At 37.7% G+C, this 19,515-nt stretch overlaps 1 long non-coding RNA gene across 1 annotated transcript; it reads left to right on the top strand.

Moving 5' to 3' along the window:
- Window positions 1-3,190: 3,190 nt before the first annotated feature.
- On the top strand, window positions 3,191-16,128 carry LOC121643275. The gene is made up of 3 exons (XR_006011079.1): window positions 3,191-3,331; window positions 8,742-8,745; window positions 16,080-16,128. It is a non-coding gene; the product is annotated as an uncharacterized LOC121643275 (long non-coding RNA).
- Window positions 16,129-19,515: the final 3,387 nt, after the last annotated feature.

Consider the following 19,515-nt stretch of genomic DNA (forward strand, 5'->3'; position numbering starts at 1 on the left):
ACTGAAAGAGATTGAATATGTGTATATTTCTTTAGTGGTTTCACAGAATTCATGTCATTGAAGCCCATTTGAATTAAACCAAGAGGATATGGTGGGGGGGGGGGACACAAATACGCGAGACAGATTTGGAGAGTTAATGAGCACACATACACACCAAACCTCTGCCAACCAATATAAACAGCTGTTGTTGGACATTGACCAGAACATCAGATTAATCTGGCAGAGGGGGAGGAAGAGGGATGAGAAAGACAGGGGAGGAAAAGAGAAGGATGTACGTAAGAGGAGGGGAAAAGAGAGCAAAAAAGAAGGAGGGATGGGGGCTTGTGTTAAAGGAAGGGAGAAAAGATAATAAAAAGTGGAGAGGGAGACTGCGGGTGAAGGGAAACAGAGGGATGAGTCATCTTTGAAAGGAAGAAGACATTAAAAGGAGTGTGTCAAGGGAAAATAGAGAGGAGAGAAGGAAGCCAAAACAACTTATATCTTCATCTTAAATTTAATTAATGTGATATCACAGCTTTGCACATGAAGGGTACATGACTTCTACTATATTTCACATTGCTTTTTCTCATGCTGTTTAGTGGTAGAAAATAGTGTCAAGCTAAAAGGTTTGGTGTCCTTCACATAGACTCCGAAGCGTGTGCTCACATGAGCAGCAAAAATAGCACATAACACGACTTTCCACGATGCTTTAAGATAAAGCTCAAAAAACACATTGAGATCCAGAACAACCAACTCTAAAGCAGATTCATCAACCCCCCAGCTCATGTCCATCTGAATGACTTCCTCTTCGTTTCATCCAGCTCATCATTAATGGATGCCTAGTCAGGAATAACCCATCGGCATCAGATGTCAGCACACAGGGTATCCTTTTAGTGTCAGTTTTAAAGGACTGACTGAAAGTCCTTTGACCTAATCTTACACAATCCTGTTTGTTAGACAAGATGCAGATAAATATTACTACAATGCACAGAAAGGAAGCTAGAGGACTACACAATGCTTACAAATGTAACAGCCAAGAGCTCCTGATCGCTCTAGAGCTGGGAGAGAGAATTTCATGCATATGCATATGTGTTTTTACAGATCTCTGCATAGAAAGGATTTATGGAGATGTAAGTTTTAAATGCTCATCAAGGATCTCTGCAATCACATTTGATTTTGGCTCAATGAAACGTAAATGTGATTTCTATAAACGAAGAAAACCAATGATAAGTGCTGGAATAAATTCTATCTCCAGCAAAATGCACATAAAAAACAAGCTTTTTCACCTCTCATAGATGTACCCGGTCAAACACATTTGCTCTTGACAGCACAGATGCAGGAGATTTTCTTTGTGTGGACTGTTTGCATCTCTGCATGATTATGTGTTTTCTTGTACTTTATAGATCCACCAGTATGGATGTGTGCATAATATCACACTGTACCAAGTGCAAATAGAGAATCAGGAGCACAATATCTTAGTAGATATGTTGGAAATTTGTGTGTCTAGGGAGGATGACTTGGGTAACCTAAAAGGTTATGAGCCATAACATTAGGATTACTAACTAATAATGTGCAGATCCCTCCTTTTATTTTTCTCCATCAAAAGAGCTCTGACCCCTAGAGGCATGAATTTCACCACACATCTGAAGTTAGGCTGAGGTATCTGGCACCAAGCCATCAATAGCAGATCTATTTAGTCCTCTAAGTTGTGGGATAAGACCTTCATGAATTGTACACCCAGCACATCCCATAAATGTTGGATTGGACAAAGTTCTGAAGAATTTGGAGGCATTTTTTTTTTTTGCTACTGAAAGTGGCCACAGCCATTAGTGATTACTTTTTCTATGAAAGGGTTCAATTGCTCTTCAAGAATGTTTAGATCGATGTCAAAGCAATGTCTACACGAATGGTGGGACCCAAGGTTTCTTGGCAGAAAACCATCAGACTTTGTCCCATAATGCATCCTGGTCTCATGTCTTCTTCAGGTAAGCAACCTGGCCAGTCACATGACATTAATGAAAATGCTTTTATCAGACCAGGCCACATCCTTCCAATTCTGTACTCCAGTTCTGATCTTCACATGTTACATGTAGGTGTTTTCAGTGGTGTTAGCTCGAGCATCCTGGCTGTTGTTCTTTGTAGCATAGCTTGAACAAGGTGTTGGAAACACTCCTCAGAGATATTGACATAATAGCATCCAGTGTTGGGAACACTGGTTAGTAAGAAAGTTACAACATTATAAAAAATAGTCACTTGGGTAAGTAACTATCCCTTTTTTTTGTTTCCTTTATTAAAAAAAAATCTTAAATTCTACTGCATGTTCATTTGTTCATAATAAAACTGAATATTACATCTCACTAATCAATTAAATGGAAACTTAGAAGAAATTACTAAATGAAAAAAACATTGACATAAACATAAACTCAGGCTGTTTGGGTGTAGTGGGTTTGTCTCCTTCCATGGAGAGGTGCCTCACATGATTATAACAGTCAACACAGAGAAACACTGTTTCTGGTCATAATGAACATTTCTCATGACTTTCTTGTCTTTTATCTCTGTGAGGGACAAGTTGTGTGTCTGATTCCAGTTTAAAAAACTCCTCCTTTGTTTTCTCTGGACTCAACATTGCTTTTTGCATCTCTTGGGTGTGTGTGTTCAGCTGTGCAAACTTGGCCAACTCTTCTATGCCATTTTACTCTTCCTCAGTCAATCATTATCACTTATGTGGTCATTTCTACCCCCAAACCCCTCAGTCAGATGAAGACCACTTCAATGTTTGGAACTATAGTAACAGTAATGGTGTTGATAGAAATAGTTACATTACCTGTTAATGAAAAAAAATAACAGTTTATTTTAATCACATTATCATACAGTTGCTACAGATTTGTCAGCTGCACATCCATGATGAGAATCTCCTGTTCCACTACATCCCAAAGGTCCTCTCTTGGATTGAGATCTGCTGACTGTGGAGGCCGTTGGAGTACAGTGAACTCATTGTCATTTTCAAGAAACCAGTTGGAGATGATTTGAGCTTTGTGACATGGTTCATTATCATGCTGGAAGTAGCCATCAGAAGATGGTTTACTGTGGTCATAAATGGATGGACATGGTCAGCAACAATATTTAGGCAGGCTGTGCTCATTTGGTACTAAAGGGAACAAAGTGTACCAAGAAACCATTCTCAATGCCATTATACCACCAGCAGCCATATTTTCTTGTTGTTTCCACCAAATTCTGACTAACATCTGAATGTAGAGCTGAATGGAGACTCATCAGACCAGGCAACATTTTTCCATCTTCTACTGTCCAGTTTTGGTGAGTCTGTGTGAATTGTAACCTCAGTTTCCTGTTCGTAGCTGACAGGAGGGACATCCTGTGTAGTCTTCTGCTGTTGTAGCCCATCTGCTTCAAGGTTGGACGTGTTGTGTGTTCAGAGATGCATACCTTGGTTGGAACCAGTGGTTTGTTGTGTGTGAAAATTGGCCGTCTGGTACCAACAACCATGTCATGTTCAAAGTCACACAAATCCCTTACTTCCTCATTCTGAAGCTCAGTTTCAACTTTGAACCATCTTGACCATGTCTACATGGCTAAATGCATTCAGTTGCTGCAGTGTGATTGGCTGATTAGCTATTGTGTTGACAAGCAATTGGGTGCAATGAAGTTTCTGTTGAGTGTTGAAATTCTTTATTTGTGAAGTTTCTTCTTAATAAGAACTTTTATAAAGCAGCAGCGTTAGGCAGATTCAAGAGAAAATTTGACGTAGTAGCTGCAGTTATGCTATTATCTCATAAACAACCCTTTTTCTCAGGAAAAGGTAGAGAAACAACCAATGACTCAATGAACCAGATTGAATTGATTCAGCCAGACTCAATTATAATGATAGCATAAACAGATGTAAGTACTATAAAATGGATTTAGTATTAACTGTTTAGTCTGTTTTTATGAGTTTATATGACTGTGGGCTGACCTTTAGCATTCAGACTACATTCACTTGTTCAGGGAATCCAAATTACAGACTTGATCTAATAACCTAAACACTGCTGTAACAAGACAAAGAGAGAAAGAAATTAAATGTGTGTAGCAGTGAGTAGAGAGAGAGAGAAAAAAAGATAACATGGAAGAGCGAAAATGAGATTGAGACTATTCCTCAGGCACCTGCTCTACAGTCGCTCCAGTGAGGAGGAAATCTCCCATGATTACCTCAGAGCCCATAAGACCACACACACACATGCACACACATACACAGGAAGAGAGGGCAGGGAAATCCTCAAATAACCTCGGTAAATCCATCTAAAATGTTGCAGAAGCCCACAGCTCAGGCTTTTGCACACTCAAACGAACATTAATTTTCACCTTTTAGAGAAACACATAAACAATGCTGAGAGGAGGAAAACCTACAAAGTTCGAAAGCGAGAGAGGATAAGCATGATCAGGAGACAAAAGGATAAAAAGAGCGATCATTTAAAAAAAGAGTGTATCAAAAAGAAACCGAGCTGATGTTGACCTTATGCAGGAAAAATAGAAAGAAATGTAAAATTGAGAGAAAAGAAAGGGATTTTATTTGCATGCAGATCCAGGAAGATTATATAAAAGTTGATCCCCAAGCTGTTCGTGTGCATGTATAACATCAGTAAAATGTATGCCAGAGGAATTTATTTAACCCCTTGAGCCCTGCGCCTATCTTTTAGGTCTCTGCTTAAAAATTGCATACCCATCATGAAATGAGGATTTCTCTGTGATCACAACGTCTGTTTGATAACTTTTGGTGTTAGAGAAAAAAGAGATTTGTTAAGATGTGTACGTGTTACTGGTAATGAATAAATGAAGATGGTACATTGAACAAATGAAAAAGTTTCAGGCTGGCCTAAAATACCCGGATGCTTTCAGGATGAATATAAATATCCCTTTCAAGTGATGCAGCTGTAGCTAAAACACTACCAAACCTTAATACAAAATGTGAACATTTTCTCTGTAAAAAGCCAACTGATAAAGTAAAACAGAACTAAATTAAAGAGGTGTCTAAAATGGCTGTTTTGCCCAGATTGGCACCATCTCTTATCCAAGTCCACTAACTGGGGGGCCAGGTTTTAAAATAACAAAATAGCACACATAACATAAAGTTATGTTTGTTTCAACTTTGAAATAAAACAGAAATAAATCCTCTCTCATCATTATTTCATTTTAATTTAGAAATATAGTAACTTTTATTCTCCTGGTCATATTTTATTTAAATTAACTGACAAATGTGAACTTACAGAAAAAGTGCCACTTACTCTCCTTTGTTCCTCCCTCAATTTTCAGGTTCACCTTCTGTGGGAAGCACTTACAGTGCCATTGTTGGGAGTTTGATTCCCACTGGGGCTAACTGTGCTGCAGGGCACTTTAGACAAAGAGTGTATGTAATGGCTTTACACACTCTTTTCTAGGGTCAAGCTCAGTTCATACTGTCTTGATTTTATCAACTGAAAACTTGAAATATTTGCTAAATGAAGCAGATGTTATTGGGTTTATGGATTTAGTCTTCAACATTTTTATTTCCATCTTTTATAACTCCAATTTAAAAAAAGTTGGGTTGCTGGGTAAAATAAAATCAGAATGCAATTATTTTTAAATTAGCCTAGAGTTAATTCCCAACAGAACAAAAACAACTTACCACATAAAATTGTAAAGACTCCCACCATCGTAGGTTAAAGCTTTAACATGCATAGAAGCAAAACAGAGGAACCATCCAGCTTGTTATCAACAGACAGTTCCAAAGCCTGCATCTGTGATGGGATATGAAGTTGCATTAGATCCTATTGCATCGGCAGCTTCCACTTCTATGAAGCTCCATCAATGCTGAAAAGTACAAAGACGTTTTAGAGCAACATCTGCTCCCATCTAAACAGCATGTCTTTCAAGCTGGTCTTACATATTTCAGCAAGACCATGCTCAAATAAAAACTGCATCCATCACAACAGCATGGCTTTGCACGACAAGAGTCCGGGTGCTGAACTGGCCTGCCTGCATTTCAGATCTTTCACCAACTGAAAACAGGTCCCACCTGAGATTTAACCAGAAACTTTGCTTCTGACTAAGAGGTATTGGGCCTAACCACTACAAATCCATGCATCCACCAACAACTGAGCAACAATAAAACAGTAAAATACTCATTAAAATACCTTTCTTGTTATTATAGTGAGTATTTTACAGTTAGAGGTACTTGATAAAGAATGATAAAGTGTACATAAACTCTTTTTAGCTTTTTCTGACATTTGTTATATGTACTATTTGATCATAGAGTGATTTTAGTTTGTCCATTTGTGATCAGATATCATTCTTTATCAAGTACCTCTAATTTTCTACAAATGTTGACAGTAAGACTTCTATTGGAAGTTTTCTGACAACCAAACCATTGCCACAGATATAAAACACCTACAGTATTTCTCTTTGTGTAGAGTAAAAACAGTGTAGCCACAAGTCAGTTACACAAGGAAATTACATGTTTTCATCACATATGTGTGTTGTTGAGACCTGGAGATAAAGTTGTGGCCATAATTTCTAATATGTGATCAAACAGCAGCCCAGTCATTGAGTGGTGTGACACACAGACAGGCAGCAGGCCAGGAACAGGAGACTTTATCAAATTACTAAACAAACTAAAGTCTCTGTGGTTACACCGAAAGCAACATAGCAGCAGCATAAGTCCCAAGCAAACAAACAAAAGTTCTACAGGCGTTACAAACTGGACAAACAGGGTGATGAAAATGCTGGAGAATAAGGATCTGGAAATTAGGAGATGACTAAATGAATGCAGGTGAGGGGCGATTAATAACAAACACAGGCAATAAAACACAAACATTAACAAACTGAAAGCTGTGAATGGCATCTAAGTGATGGATGAGGCCACTGAAGTCACACTGTTATGTTAAATTATTGTACGTGGAGTTTGTCTTGGGCACCTGGTGTTAGTTAGCATTAGCACTAGCATAAGCTCCATTTCTGATTTGTTACTGTAGTTCGAGCAGAAAGAGGGAAAGAAGTCAGACAGTGAGCATTAAATGTCCAGTTACATCACATCCTTTGGATTTTCCTTCAAAATTTGTCCCAAAATGATAAAGAAAACTAAAAATAAACTAAATCAAGTTCTCTTAATGTTCCCTGTTGAATACAACCAAATAACTGAAAAATAATCTGTGAAATATTGTACTTCTCTTTAGCTTTTTAGTTATTTGACTTAACTGCTTTCCTAAATTAGTTTAATTAATTGTGCTTTAGTTTTTCAGTTGAGCTTGGATCTGCAGCTGATCATGGCTTATCAAGCTGCTGAGCTGGCTGTGCTGATAAGTTTATCAGAGCAGGAAGCTATAAACAAGCCAGACTTTGTATTCACACACCTGAAGAACACAGCAAGTTGTTTATACCACTCAAGTACAACATCTGGCATCATAGATTACTTGAATCATGCTTAAAACGCACATCAGCATTTTAGATATTAATTCTTTATTGCAGCTTTCATTAGATGCACCTAAAAGGGTTCAGGATAATGAAAAATTAATGACAAAAATCAAAGATGAGCAAATTTTTGTATTTTAGCATTCTGTTTATAATGCTTAGTTAAACTCATAAAACCCTCTTTTATTTGATGTATGCAATTGTGTTTCTTTCAGATAGCATATCTAGCACAGAAAACACTCCAACAAGGTCAACATCACTGATTTGGTTGTAACTTCACTATGTTCCATTAAAGGAAAGCACTATTTGCTGGCTCAGCTTTGACCTGCTGCAATAATACACACATGCTGCTTTCACATGTGGGTCGAGCCTCAAAATCTGAGGCTTGATTTGCTGATAATGTAGTAATAAATAATGCATTTAAACAACTGACCTTAATTTTGCAACTACATGTCCTACTTTAATATCATAAATGTCACTGTGTACAGATTGTAGCTGCTAATTTGTGTAATACAAATGTCATTAATTCAAAACCCTGCAAGAACATCAAAGACCTTGTGTGTTAATGTCAAATATATGGTGGTCCTTTATTACAATTGACCCCACTGCCTGGATGGGTTGTAACATGCATAAACAGAGGTCTACCGTAGATTATACTTCAAAAATATATTTACTGAAATAAAAACGCTATCCAGAACAATGTCTGTCTCAGAAGTGTGTTTATATGTGTGTAAATGAGTCTAAGCGAACAAACTTTCATAACAGTATGGATGTTTAATGATCAGATATATATCTGATATACAGCCTAAATATATATATATATATATATATATATATATATATATATATATATATATATATATATATTAGTGCTGGGCAATGATTAAAATTATTTAATAGCATAACAATCGCTATTAATCGCATTGTTACGGGCAAAAAGTCTCTTTCCTTTAAATGAAGGTGTGGCGGGGTTCTTCGCCAACCAATAAAACAGGCAAGTCGCTTGTCAGTTTGTGGTGGATTTATTGTGCCCGTGGCTCCCAAACGGTGCTCAGCAGTGCAAGAAATGTCCAAAAACTCCAGTGCCAATTATATTTACATATTTACAAAAAGAAAAAATAAGAAAAATAACAAACATACAACTTTTGTCTCTCTCTAGACCAGCCAAAAATAATCCAACCTTTTGTCTCCGCTCAATCCTTCCAGTTGCCAGCAATGCAACTCAATGAATGACTCTATCCTTCTTCTCAGGCTTCCCTTTAAATACTCTAAGCCCCGCCCCTTATGCTTAATAATCCTTAATTTCTACAAATAAATCACTTTAGTTAAGTTCTTATTATGTTTCCACATAAATAAAATAATTACAAAAATAACACAAATTCTACACATTCGTTTCGAAGATTCACATTAATCACAGTAGTAGAAACAGCAAAATAATAAATGGTTTTTAAAAATAAAAATGTTTGGCGCAAACCGGGGTGCTCACGTGGTCGTGACGTCACTTCCGGATGTCGGCCAGGTCGGCTACTTAACAGTGGGTTGGATATGGCCTCGGGTTTGACCAAAGCCACAGCAGTGACAGGAAGAGGACGGTAAGTAACCAGCAAACGCCATATAATCAATCAGCCTTGCAAAATATTAAGTGTGCACCCTTAATAAGTCGCTACGTGAGGCAGACTGTATTCCTGTGTGGTTTACTGTTGTAATATGACTGTCGGACTTTGGCGGGAGTTTGTCCCCGGGGAACTGACTAGGCGAGTATGTGTGTGTGTGTGTGTGTGTGTGTGTGTGTCGGTGTGCGCGTTTATGGACTCAGTAGGGACAGCTGTCAGTGACGAGACGGCTTCGTCACAGAAGGCCTACAGCTATATAAAGAAAATATTTTATTTAGTATATTTAGTTTACAAACACGACATCAGGGGTCTCTAACCTGCGACTCTGGAGCTGCAAGCGGCTCTCTGGACCTTCCACAATGCCTCTAAATATGTGGGTAAAATATTTTTAAATCTATCTTTTTTGTCATTAGGTTGGAAACCAGGAACTTTTTTTTTCTTTTACATAATCTTCCACAAATATCTACATCCCTTAGTAGAAAGTCTGTTTATCCTCTTTTTATAAAGGTTATTTGTTTTTCTTTTCTTTAAAACCTAAAAATGGAAATAAAAATGTGGTTCTTCAAAAATAACAAATATCCTATGGTGGCTCTTCCTTAAAAATATATATTAAGTTTCCTTTTTGAAAAGTAATATTTGCAGCTCTAAAGGAGTTTTATTTAGCTGGCTGAGGGAAAAATGTCTCTTTGGATTGGAAAGGCTGCAGACCCCTGCACTAAACACATAAACAGATTTAGCAGCAGTTTTCTCTTTAAACAGCAACAGTTAAAATATTGCTTCATATATATTTATAAAATCAAATATTTATGACAAAAAAGGATGAAATGTTCAGGATTTACTAACTAAAAGGTAAAAAGTCAGCAGGATGAATTTAAAGCTGTGAAGCTGCTTCCTTCTAAACACAGAAGGAACAATATGTGATGAATTTCAGCATCAGGTGAACAGAGAGAAAGCAGGATGAGAATCTCACAGCTTCTAGATGGTGAGGAGAGAGAAATATTCACAATATGCACAATAACTTCCATCCATGAACCTTTAGTGCTTCATTAACCACATTTTTGGCCTATATATTTTCTAAACTTTAAATTTTAGCTTGACTGCACCTGCAGCCTCCGCTACCGGGAGTTAAGGGGTTAACATCTTGTTTCTGGGTGTAGAGTCAGATGTGCAACTAAACGTGTGTGGTATCCACAGAAAGCCCAGAGTCTCCGCTACCAACTCAGCAAAACCATGTCTATGACCAACACACACAGTTAAGACAACAAATAATTCAAAGACCAGCTACATAAAGTCTGAAAAATATGTAAACACAGATGATGTCTCCCCATAAACACGAACAAACGACTCCTCTACTGAAAGCTCACATCTCACAGATTCCACAGCTGGAAGTTTCATCTCGCTATGACCAAGATTCACCGAACCAGAGGCAGAAGAAGACCCGATTTATGCTTTACGCTTGTAAAAGTCAGAAAACATGTCTTACCTTTGCTGTCTTGCGTAATTTAAAACCGCATTTATTTAAAAAATATATATATAATAAATTAAAAGTTTCTCATTGTCTTTTGGGTGTCACGGTTTCTGGGTTTTGGTGGGTGTTTTGATCATGGTTTAGGATTTTGGTTTTTGTCATGTTTAGTCCGGTCTTGTTCTTGGTTTATAGTTGTTATGTTCATGCTTTAGGTTTCAGTTTTGTCATGTTTGGTTTTCCCTCTTGTGTTCCTGTGATTTCTGTTCTGCCTCATTAGATCATCTGGTCTGATTAGTCATCCACTTCACCTGTGCCTTGTTACTCCCTCTGTGTACAAGTACTCCTGGTTTTCAGTCACTCCTTGTCAGATCCTCATTTGGTCATGTGTGGTTTAGTTCGTTGAATTTATCCCTGTCTTGAGTTCTGGAAATAAACCTGTCACCTGCACCAATTCTGCCTCCTGCCTCTGACTGCCTGCAATTGGGTCCTCACCTCCTCCGACGCCTGCCATTCATGACATTGGGAGCAGTTTCCCATCCAAAAACCACAATGTCCTGCCGATCTGCATGGGTTTAGACAAAGACAAACGTCGGTTCTCTTTTGATTACACACACATATATATATATATATATATATATATATATATATACACACACACACACACACACATTTTTTTCCCAATAGAAAACAGAGCCAGTGTGTGTCTGAGAAGGTGTATATTTTTAATCTGAGTCACAATGTGGTAGCTCTTTTACCCACACTCCCTTTGGTTCTGAGTTGCTCAATGGCTCCATGCAGACAACAAAAATGCTGTCATCATCTAAAACACTGGCTTCTAGCATTTTTTGGCAAGATTTTCTTCTGCTACTGCTTTTCTTTCTGATTTCCCTAAGCTATTCTTTCTTGCATTGTGCTTTTTCTTCTTTGTTCGTCTTCCATCTGTGCTCGTTTTACGGGTGTATCTGTGAGTATTTCAGACTGCCCCTTCTTCCTAATCCCACCAGTTATTTACTTTGGCTCTACATTTTGAAATGGCCGTATAGCGAAAGGACTGAAAGCTGGAGACAACCCTGAGGTGCTTGGTTAAGCTTGAGCACATGGCATAGTGACATTATGAAGAGTAGATGAGTCAGGAATGCCTACCTGAACTAGAGGAGAGCAGGCAGTGGCCAGGTGAGTTTCTTTCTCATTATTACTTTATTCTTCAAGTCTGTGAAAAAATATTTTTCTTAATGTGGCCCTAATGCTCCGCCATGACAAGCAACATGGTAAACGATAGCAAAGTTAAATAGATTTACAAAACTATTGACCAAAATGCAATAACATACAGACATTTTTATCTATTGGATCTTTCAGTTTGGTACCTTGTTTATTTCCACTGTCAGCCTCCACCCATGTACATGCTCAGGATGGAGGACTGAATCAAGATTTGATGTAATCCATTAGTTTAGCCTCTTCTTGACTAGAGCCTCTGTACAGGTTGCAGCATGAGATGCAGGCAGTACAAAAGATCTTTGCACACAGAGCGAAGCACCAGTCCTAACATGTAGCATACTATGATGATGGAGAGACATAAAAGTAAGAACAGCACGGCCCACTTTAGAGCTTCTGCTAATTTCCCCACTTCAAGCAAACCACACCAGGTATCACATGAAAGCAGAGACTCTGCTGATTACAAAGATGTCACTCTCATCAATGTGGGACAAAAACACTGATAGCCAACAGCCAAAGAGTAGCAAACACACTAAGTCATTCATCATGCCTTACTTCTGCTGTTCTGTACTGTAGTTTTATTCCACCTCAACAAACTTTGCTAATGTGTTCCCCTATGACTGCTTTTGTTTGAAAGAAGTCATGAAGGCTTCACCTCTTTCTGGATCCCCAGTGCTTTTAAGGTGAATTTGGGGGCTGTCCCTCGATTCTCCCGACTCTCATGATTGATAGATGTGTTGATTATCAACATCAGCTGATAAGTTCCTTTAGAAATCTACCTGCATAACTTCTTTAATAAAACATGCTCAGGTTCACTCTTTTATTGTCTATTTTTGCACAGTTCCTCATCAGATATTACTTTACTAATTCCTAGATGAATTGGGCTGCTATCCTTTAGTTTTCACTAAGTGTAATGCAGTTTTTAGGAGGCAATACCATTTAAATTTTCTACTGTGTTCCAGGTAAATTTACCCACAGTAACGTGCATGACTGTGTTTCCGAAACTTCTCTAGTAATTTCACGTCACAGCTTTCTTTTGAGACCATGATTATGCATCCCATTTATTTTGGGTGTCATTTCGGACAGGAGGCAGAGAAAGTAGGCCCATTCAAGGAGAGGTGCATTGGCTTCACTTTTTTAAAATATTAATTGGCTTATATGAACACAGTTATTATAAATTGGATTAATGTGTCACATGTGAGCGCAGGTGATGACCCAAATGCAGATAGAACATGCAGAAGCTGAACTGTGATGAACACAGCTGGTTTATTTACCAAAACTCAGGGACAGAGAGCTACACATCACAGGGATGAACCACAAGGATCTGACAAGGGCAAACTGAAAACCATGGGGTATATATACACAGAGGAACAAACTGCGAACAGGTGAAGTTAATCAAAATCAAACCAGGTGAGTTAATGAGCCAGGAACAGAAAACTGAGCACATGAGGGAAAACAGAAAAACTGAACTAAACATGACAAAACTGAAAACCTAAAGTATGAACATAACGGAAACTAAACATGACAAAAACCAAACAAGAATCAAGACCCAGCACTGTGAACCATGACACTAATGTGGATCTTTTATTGAATAATAACTGGCCTACAAAGACTTGTATTGAATTGGACATCATCTTGAGATGACTTTTTTTGGTTAACTGTTGTAAAGTTGAAGTCAACTTAATAAAACTGAACAGATTTTAGATGTACCATGTTTGTACTGGCTGTGCTGTCGGTAAACGGAAATAAATTCTGGAAGAATCTACCTTCTACACATCTTTAAGGCCCATCTCGAGCAATGTTTGAAGGATGATCAAGTCTTTCATTTTTTTCTTGTGTTGTCTAACTTGTTTTCCTAATGTCTATTGTAATGTCTTTTTGTAATTAATTATTTTATCTCTGTTTGCATTAACTTCTCTTTATTTTATTATTATATCAGAGTGATAATAAATGAGGAAGATGGAGAAGAGCCAAACCTCTCATCACTAGTAATCACACCAAAAGAAAAAGAGAGTGACCAAAGAGGAACACACATGATGTTTTAAAAAAAAATGTTCCATGTTAAAAGCTTTAAAAGAGTTTCAAAGGCAATTGAGGAAAAAAGTACATTATTTGCTCAGATTTTCTGTTAATAGAGAACATGAATTCAAATCTATTTGGACTTCAAAGTAGCTTGTGATCACTTGGCATCACATTGCATCACACAACAAAGAGTAAGGAGGTCAAAGGTTAGAGAAACAGCTCCTCTACAACACCCTGACACTGACATTTAAAGAGGAATGCATAACCTCCCTGCTGTTCTAACTTTTGACCTTATTACTGTTGTCAGAGGTAATAAAAGTGTGGAAGCAGAAGCTATTCGCACACCAGTCTGAGGAAAACATGGATTCGACTGTGTATGTAAATGTTTTGCAGGTAGATCTTCAACTTCAGCAGTTCTTCCGTTGCCCTATTTATCAGCTGCTGCGTCCTTTTGTACCCGAGAGAGTTTAAAAACAAAAGTCATTGAGTACAAACATGATAAAGTGTATTTATGAGAAACAGAGATAAGAATCTTAGAAAAAACACCTGGTCATGCTTTGCACTGCTCAAGTCTTTTAAGTTTTTTATATGACACTTCCTCTCAAGCTGAATTTGAATTGCAGCAATCGCGGCAGGTTTCATCACATATTTTGCAGAATGACTCCCCTAAAGCTCTGATATTAAATTCTCTCCACAACAAAGTAATTTTACTTTTTTCCTGGGGGATCAGAGAGAGAGCAGTGGACTTCAACAAGATGATATCTGATGTGTTTGTAGATGTTCATTAATTAATCCATGACGTCAAGGATTAAAGACAAGTAAGGAAAATAATTATGGAATTGACTCAAAAGACATGTGATGGGACAAAATGGCTTCCTGCTACTTAAAATGATGGATATGCTTTGAAATGTATTTTGTAATCAACGTGGAGGTGTAATTACCTTTTTTTTCAAGGCTTTATGGAAATGTATCTAACAACGTCCTGCTTTAACCCTCCTTTTTCTGCAGTCTGTCAGTGTGATGTTCATCTTAGCACACAGGCTTTTTCTCTTAGACTTAGGCCTCGTGTAATTGTTATATTCTTGAAAACCTTAATGAGATGGTGCTGCAAAGTACTGATGTATTTCTGATCTATGTCTTTCCTAAAAGTTTTAAAGCATTTTTTTTTTTTTTTTTTTTTACATTTTCTCATGTCAGAAAGTAGTTTGGGAAGTTTGACTCCAAAAAGATTAAAATAATTATTCTTTCTTTCTTTCTTTTTCTTTTTTTTTTTTTTTTTTTTTTTTTTTTTTTTTTTTTTGTTGTAGAGGAATTGGTATGTTTCCACAATTCTTGTTTAACTAGAAAAAAGTGTCTTAAAGCCCCTCCAGCCACAGTTTCACAACACTAATTTATGCATGATGCGACAGGTGCATCTACTTTTTTAGGGACTTGCCAGGTATGCAAAGTAAATGAATTATGTCACATTTTATTGTCAAACTTTATAAAGTACATGTTGCTAAATACATTCCTGCATGTTCATGATGTAAAACTAAGATCTGGTGGCTGTGGAGGCCATTGGCATTGTCATGGTCAAGAAACCAGTTGGAGATAATTTGAGCTTTGTTTAATTTCTCCTTCATTTAACCAGATACAACCCTCACTGAGATTAGAAATGTCTTTTTCAAGAGTGACCTGGTCAAGAAGGTAGCACAACCACAAGTTTATAACATGTAACAACATAACTAACAAACATCAACTGTCAAACACAACATGTAAACAATGCAGCCTGCATTAGGTCAGCGAAATACAGCATGGGAAGAATAATGCAAAGACGTTTTAAAGTGTCACAATGATCAACTTAAACTTTCCATGTTTTGTTAATTCTAATTCACTTAGTAAGATATTCGCAGTGGAAGGTGCAGTATGTTCATACACTTTTCCCCCCAAGTTCTGTTCATACTCTGGGGCCCACCATCTGTAGACCAGAATGAGAGCGAAGGCCATATTGAGTCTGGTTTCAAGATATGTATGTTGAGAAATATAAATGAACTAGCCCAATAATAGTTTTATATATATGGAAATTTGTGACATGGTACGTTATCCTGCTGGAAGTGGCCATCAGAAGATGGTACACTGTGGTTATAAAGGGAACATATCCCCCACACCATTACAACACCAGCAGCCTGAACTATTGATACAAGGCAGGATGGATCCATGCTTTCATTTTGGTTCCAACTAATTCTGACCCTAACATCTGGTGTGGGTGCTAAAAGAGAGACTCATCAGACCAGGCAATGTTTTTCCATCTTCTAATTTCCGGTTATGTTGAGTCTGTGTGAATTTTAGCCTCAGTTTCTTGTTCTTAGTTGACAGAAGTGGCACCTAGTGTTGTCTTCTGCTGCTGTAGCCCATTTGCTTGAGTGCTGCTGACTGGATATTTTTTCTTTTCATACCATTCTCTGTAAACCCTAGAGATGGTTGTGCGTAAAAATCCCAGTAAAGCAGCATCTGGTCCAAGCAACTATGTCACTTAAATCCCTTTTTTTCCGATTCTGGTGCTCAGTTTGAACTGTAGCAAGTCATCTTGATCATGTCTACATGCCCTAATTCATCCAGCTGTTGCCATGTGATGATAACAAATTTTACCTAATAAAGTGGCTGGTTGTTATTCTATAGGAGCAGGTGGTAGATACCTGGGGCCCGGTGTACACTGGTTTAATGCATGACTTGTACATTCTGAATAACAGCATGGCTGAGAACAGACTACAAGCTGGCACTGTGTGTGATGAGTGGCTTCTTGGTGAGTAAATATATTCGTGTAATTGACCTAAAATAAATCCTGTGATGCACATTGCGCATGTGCCCCCAAATTCTATTCCATCTTCCCAGCATCTTTGCTGTTTTTGCCAGTTAAACTACAGCTTAAGATCTTTCTAACAAGCCTCCAATTGTCTCTATTTCCAAAGTACTCTTGGTAATAATCCTGTGCATAAAGTGTAAAATATTTTAAGCAGCCTCCCCTTTTCTCTGTCACATTCATTTTCTTGTCATTTTCTGACCGTGCAAAGAGGTGAATCTCAGGTGGGGCTCATTTAAGTTTGATTTGCATATTTAAATGCAGGTGTTGACAGGGAGTCGGGGGATCCAACACGTGTGCTCATTTCCACGTTGATTGGAAGGTACAAAGGAAATGTACTTGGATTCATGCGTGCACACAGATTTATACATCTGGATTTTTTGTGCTTGCAACATTTTTTGGATATAACCATATGCTATGTTTAGTAGGAAATCCATGCAAGTCTTTGTGCATGAGGCCCCAGATCCCTAATATGGTGGTTTCCATATTGCCATTGTGATACATTTTGTCATTACATTACCAGCTGGGGAAATCCTGCATGCCCACTATTGATGTCATAGATGTTTCCTGTGTGTTCAGATTGAATAAATTTAGGTATAAGAAACAGTTGCGAGTACAAGTCACAAAATGTACATGTTGATATGTTGAGCTCTTTAAAGGTGGATTTATACGCGTACGGCGTCTGCGTCACCGCCGTAGGAACTGCATAGCTCCACGGAGGTCTGGTGTGCAGATTTTCCAGACCTGACATGCACCCCTGCTACACAGGCGGTTACACGGATGTACTCCCTTGACCCGGTTTTTCCAACGTGATCTGACTGTATTTAGATAATCGGATAGGATCACATCTTATAAATGGGTTGTTCAAAAGTGAAAGCCGGACTCCAAAATCGGTTTGGATCACATAATCCAATCCTAGTTGTTATCTGGATAAAACCCTCAGCTTGGGTTGTTTAAAACTTGAGTAGGATTTAGATAACTTTGATCCAAAAAAACTGGATTATCCTGATTCCAACAGAGGGTAGGATTGCAAGGCAGATTTCAGGAGGAAACTACTGTAAAACATTTGAACAAATTTGAGCAAATAACAGTATCTTTTTAGTCAGTGGTATGCTAATATTTATATGTTGCACCTGACTTGTTTAACCGTTACAGGGATAAAGTGGTTTGAATAGGCATAGGCTACCTATCAAGCCTTTCAGCATAGTAAAGCTAGAATAAAACTTAAAATCATCTTCCATCCATCCATCCATTTTCTGACACTTATCCAGAGTTGGGTTGTGAATGCAGCTGCCTAATCAGGGAAACCCAGACTTCCCTCTCCCCGGCCATATTCACCAGCTCATCTGGGGGGATCCTGAGGTGTTCCCAGGCCAGCCGGGAGATGTATTTATTTGTTTATTTGTTTGGATCCCCATTAGCTTCCCCAACAGTGGTTGCTAATCTTCCTGGGGTCCAAAATCAGTATACAAAGGTACAATTTATTAAAAGCATATATAAAATCAGTCAAAGACAGTAACAGACAGCAATGTCAAACTGTCATAAGACACATTTAAACGGTCACACAGAATACAAAAATACTTATTACTCCAGATAATAGTGACAATAAATATAATTAATATAATTATAATTATAGTTTTCTTAAAATTTGATAAATTTTTGATTTGCCTAACACTGGATGGGAGTAAATTCCATTCTACAGCCACCCTATATAGGATAGTTTTCTTCATGAAATTACATTTTGGGCTTGGAACTATGACTGTGCTGTTGCTGACTTGGCGTGTCACATGCTCATGACAATAACCACTGAATAATATTTTTTCTTTAAAATGATTCTGTGTGTTATTTGCCAAGACTTTGTACATGAACAACAGAGGACTATATTTTACTTTTGCCTCCACAGTTAGCCAAGACAGTTTGTTATGCATCTTCTGCACATTAGTGCGAAAACGACTATGCAAAACCACTCTGGCTGCTCTGTTCTGTGTGATTTGAAGTTTTTGTAGATGTTTCTGGGCTGCTCTGGACCAGACTATTGGATAATACTGTAAAGGAGATAAAACATGACTTTGGACAACCTTTTTCAATATATCAGTTGAACAATATGCAGAGCACTTTCTTGCCATAGTGATAGCCCTACCCATTGTACTGACAATGTGGTTTATCTGATCAGACCAAGCCAATTGGTTATCTAATCTAATGTCCAGCAGTTTGAATTTGGTAACCTGCTCAACCAAGGCACCCTCTATATGCAAATTAAGTGAGGCGATATTTGGCAACATATATCTATTGCAAAATATCATACACTTTGTTTTGGTAATGTTGAGTATCAGTCTATTCATTTTCACCCAGTCCACTACTGTGTTTAACTCATGCTGTAGACTCCCATCCAGTTCAGGTATTGTAGATGTAAAAAGAGTGACATCATCAGCGTACATTACAACACTAGCCTTTTTCACAACATGAGGAAAATCATTTATAAAAATTGAAAATAGAAGTGGACCCAAACAACTTCCTTGTAATAGGCCACATGATATTGTTATACTGTTAGAAAAACTAAAACCCACTAGTTCCTCTCATCCAAACATGTCAGCCATTCTTCAGTCATGTGTGCTAGTGCAGTGTATGTGAAAAAACCTTGTCTGTATGCATGTTGACATTTTGTAAGCAATTTATTTGTACTAAAATAATACGTTATTTGATTAAAAATAATCTCCAAAATCTTACTTAATACTGGAAGTAAATTGATTGGTCTGCTGTTTGATCCAGTAAAACCTGCTTTTGGATCTTTGAGTAAAGGTATAATTTTTGACTGTTTCCAGAGCTCAGGAAAAGTGCCACTTATTACAGATGTATTGAAAATATGACACATAGGTTTGGAAAGCTGTTTTGCTGCTACTTTAAGTATTTTTCCATCAAGATTATCTATACCTGAAGATGTATCA

The sequence above is a fragment of the Melanotaenia boesemani genome, chromosome 7, assembly GCF_017639745.1.
Source record: "Melanotaenia boesemani isolate fMelBoe1 chromosome 7, fMelBoe1.pri, whole genome shotgun sequence".
NCBI classification, from domain to species: domain Eukaryota; kingdom Metazoa; phylum Chordata; class Actinopteri; order Atheriniformes; family Melanotaeniidae; genus Melanotaenia; species Melanotaenia boesemani.